The sequence below is a fragment of the Elephantulus edwardii genome, unplaced genomic scaffold, assembly GCF_000299155.1.
Source record: "Elephantulus edwardii isolate Elephantulus edwardi_28Jun2011 unplaced genomic scaffold, EleEdw1.0 scaffold00003, whole genome shotgun sequence".
Taxonomy (NCBI): Eukaryota; Metazoa; Chordata; class Mammalia; order Macroscelidea; family Macroscelididae; genus Elephantulus; species Elephantulus edwardii.
In genome coordinates this window covers 19,402,236-19,406,393 of record NW_006399753.1, presented here as the reverse complement: position 1 = coordinate 19,406,393, position 4,158 = coordinate 19,402,236, and the positions used below count along the sequence as shown (strand labels likewise).

The following is a 4,158-nucleotide window of genomic DNA, read 5'->3' as shown; positions in this document are numbered from 1 at the left end:
AAGTCCCCACCTTGATGCACAGACAAAATGACTTTTCCTTACAGAAGCAATAACAGATAATACATGAAAAGGCAAATAACATAAAGCCTATGTTTTTTAAACTTAAAAACTATGTTTTTAAATTCAAAAGGAAATCGTTTTAAAAAATTTAGCTATTTAGAAAACAATGTGAAGACTATTTGTAAGATGCAATATTGTGGCGTGTCATTCCAAAGACCCAAGAAAAGTTATTGGTTCCAAACTAACTTACTTTCTGGTAATGGTTTCTTATTCATCTGTTGCACAACTCATGTTTTCTAAGAAGATAGCTCACTACACATCATCTTCGCTTTGTGGAGAGTGACCTTACATGCTAATCGTTCCGATTCTTTATAAGTTACATCCCTTTTCTTAATGAGGAGTCCATTCTGGCTACAACTCAGGTAACACACATTTTTCAGTACAACTACACTTTTCTGAGTACTCCAACTAATTTAGTAATTTAATAAGGAAAAGAGAACAGGAGGGATGATAGCCTAGTTACAATGTCTGTATTTTAATCTTGAAATGTTCTGGACACTGAAATCTTTGCCTAACAACAGGAATGACACACCAGTACACAGTGTTACCCAGTCACCAAAAATATAACACTGGGGCAAAGAAAACCAGGAGATTCTTTGGAAGAGTCTGATGGGTTCTGGAGAACTACTGTCTTTTCTGTATGTTACATTTCTAGACAATGTAGTGAAAACTAAGCCTGCCAAAGCGTCAACGTGTGCACATATTATGAGACTAAAATGAGAAAAAGGTTTTATAACTTTTTTTCAACCCAACTATCTTGTGGAACTTTAAATAGTATTTTATAATTCCAGAGACATAGGTAACTGCTCTAGCTCGTTCTATATAAATACGCTATTTAATTTTAAATTTGGCATCATTGTCATACAGTTAAGCTTTATGCTTAAAATAGCATTTTTTTAAAAAAATCAATTCCGTTTATTCATTGTAGGGTAGTATTTCAAGTCATGGCGACCCAAAAGAGTTTCCAAAGCTGTCACCTTTAAGGAAGCTGGCTGCTACAACATTCTCCTAGAGCAGCTGACCTTCCGGTTAGCGACTGAGTTTTTAAACACTGCGCCACCAGGGCTCCTCTAATCCGGTTGCACATCTCCAAAGGTATTTGATCTTGTATCTTCACCGCACTGAGAAATCTGGGAGCAATTCTTGAGCTCTCCAGTGGCCAGTGAAGCGGTTCGGCCTCTATCAGCCGCCTACCATTCAGAAAAGCCAACTGCAATTTCCCTAGCTTTCCTCTAGCTCAGAGCTCAAGGTCTATATAAACTCTGGCCTCCAGTTGGGGGAAGCCCTTTGTAGCCAATCAAGGCTTCCTGAGCTATTGCGTCACACTCCCCCCCCCCGGGTGTGACGTCAAAGGCAATCCCAGACCAGCCACGTGGGCCAGGAGTGTAGTGTTTCCAGGCAACAGTTTGGGAGACACTTTGGCAGCTTGCGCCCTGAATCAGGGTGGGAAGCTGGCTAGGGCGCGGCTCGTCGCAGCTAGGGCGCCCCGGGGACGCGCGGGGTCTGCGAGGCCAGAACCTCCGGCCGGACGTAGGGGAGCTGGGGGAAAGCAGCACCGGGGAAGCTGGCACCTCGGGCGGTGTAATCAGAGCCGGGTCTGGCATCGCCTCTCCGTCTCAGCCGCTCTTTCCAGCTTTAATTATCCTTTCAGCACCGCGCCCCGCCCCCCCCCCATTTCCTCGGCCAGACGAGAAAGCCTCTCGCGCATCGCGGTCGCTGCGCTCACAGAGACCTCTCTTGGAGACTCAGCCTCTGTAGTAGGCAACCCATTTCAGAGCCCGCGATCCCGCTAGGCGGGAACCTGTGAGACAGAAGACTGCAGCCCCAGGTGTGGATTAGCATCTCAATCCAGCCCCGGGCTAGCCGCCTACCCCCACCAGTTTCCTCGACCCCCGCCGCACCCGGAGCTAGGCGACACCCCCAAACCCCCTCCCCAGAGGCCCGCGCTGCAGCTGCAGCAAGCCGCGGCGGCGTGCTCCGTGCCACGTCGGAATTGGCTCCCGGGACGCTGCAGCTGCGTGCGCACCAAGCGCGCCGTCCCCAAGCGCGCCCGCCCGGGCGCGCAGAGGGATGCGCGTCTTCCTCCCGCCCCGCCGGCCAGCGCCCCTGCCTCTGCGGGGACCCCGGGCCAGAGACCGGCTTCCGGAGCCTCTGGGGAACCAGCTTGACATTTTGGGGAGGGTGCCAACCCGGAAAAAAGGGGGAGTGGCTGAGCGCTGCCGGTAGCGGCGGGGAGGTGGCGAGGACCCCCCCCTCTCGGGGGTCCCAGTTCCTGCGAGCCTAGTACCAGAATCGCTTAACCCTTTGCATCCCAAGTGAGCGGCGGTGCCAGTGGCCGTCCCCACAGTATGGGAAAGGGAAGGGAATGGTTGGAAAGGTAAGGGAAGGGGCGGTTGTGCTCAGACTTTCCTTCCACAGTGGGAATTCATGTGTGCTGCGCCAGCAGAGGTGGAATGGAAAAGTACATCCCGGGACGCGCCGCCTCCGGGGCGCAAGGGTGTTACCTGCGTGACCAGAGGCGGCGGGTTCTGGGCAGCGCACGGGGATGGGAAGAGACAGGATTTGTCGCTCAGACTGACAAGGAGCAGACACAACTCCTGGTTTTCAGGCTATTGGAAATTTTCAGACCTCAAACTTTTTTCTATTGAAAGCAGGCTTTTTAAAAAAAATATATATAGAGAGAGAGAGAGAGAAGAGAGAGAACATTTCTCCGTCTCTCGGACTTATTTAGGAACCCGCATCGTGCAGCTATGTGCGCTAGGGCAACGTACCTTGTTCAGCTTTTGGTCGAAAAGTCGTCCTCGATCTGTGTGGTCCTGGAGGGTCGGTGGTGAGGTTTCCAAAATTGAGGTAAAGACGAGATCAGATGAATTTGAGACGACCGGCCAAAAAGCATAAAAAATTTAACAACAACATTTAAAAAAAAAAAAAGAATCCTTCGATGTAGGATTCTCCCCACTTTTCCCGGGGAATTTCACTGTGATTCTCTTGATGGTTTCCTTTACACTTCAGCCTCTTTTTCTTCTTTTCCCTTTTTTCTTCTTTCTTGCTTTTTTCTTCCTTTCCTTTTCCTTCCTCCCCAGTCGCCCACCCCCGATATCGGCGAGTCTTTTACCCGATTTCACAAAAAAGCCGGGTGAAGACTCGGCAGAGCCCGGGCGGCATCGGGAGCAAGTCCCTGCTTCAATGGGCTGCTCGCAGCCAAGACTGGCTAATTCTTTCCAGACGCTTTGACTTCTCCTTTCCCGCTGTTGGTGCCTTTCTGCCTCCTCCAACTTAAGGGGCTGGTGAGTGTTTTAAAAGGGGCGGAGGAGGGGTGGGAGTGAGGGGAGTGGAGAAGGGAGGTGCGGGCTGGGAAGCTGGGAGGGGAGGGCTGGGAGTGGGGCGGGAGGGGAGGGGGAGACTTGGCCATTCAAAGTCCCAGCTGAGCTGGAGAGCGGTTTCAAAGGCCAATGAATTCAATTAACGTGATTGCAAACGTGTGCAGCTAGAGTGCGCGCAGCCTGGCCTTCCGTTGAGTCCCTCTTCTTCCTCTAAACAAGGCCTCTAAACATACCCTGCCTGTTGTCTAACCTGGGTCCGAAAGGTGAGATCTGGCCCAGGGATGTATAGGGTTTGGAGGGTGTATGTGTGAGCAGGGGCAGAGTACCCCTTAAGCAAGATGACCGTGGGTTTACTTGAGTTTACTAATCTTTAGTAATCACACACGAGGTAATCCCGTATTACTTTGCGTACTGGGCACTCTGTCCTCACCAAGGCTTGTAAATTTAAAAAGATTGTGATCGTGTAGGAAGATGCTGTGGGCTGGAGTGAGACACAGATCCCAGCTCTACCTAGAAGCAGAACCTTTGATGTGAAAATTGTAAAAGGATTCGCTGTGGATCTGTAAGCCTGTGTTTACCTTGCTTAAGAAGTCATCCAACCAAAGACACTCTTAGTTACCCGGGACTCTAAAATACAGCAACTGGTCCACCACTTGTTAACCCTTTCCACCCAATGAGAAGCGTGTTAACGGAAATTATGTGTGACAACGTCCATTACACTGAAATTCCCACTTTAGGCGGCTTAAACAAAGTAGAAAAGTAATTGCCTTTTTGT

At 50.0% G+C, this 4,158-nt stretch overlaps 1 protein-coding gene across 1 annotated transcript in view; it reads right to left on the bottom strand.

The window, feature by feature from the left end:
- The window catches only part of HAS2 (hyaluronan synthase 2), a 24,852-nt gene extending 21,768 nt beyond the window's left edge, over window positions 1–3,084 (bottom strand). Inside the window, exon 1 of the mRNA XM_006879317.1 lies at window positions 2,832–3,084. The gene's annotated coding sequence lies outside the window, so the exon portion shown is untranslated. The remainder of the gene's footprint in view (window positions 1–2,831) is intronic.
- Window positions 3,085–4,158: the final 1,074 nt, after the last annotated feature.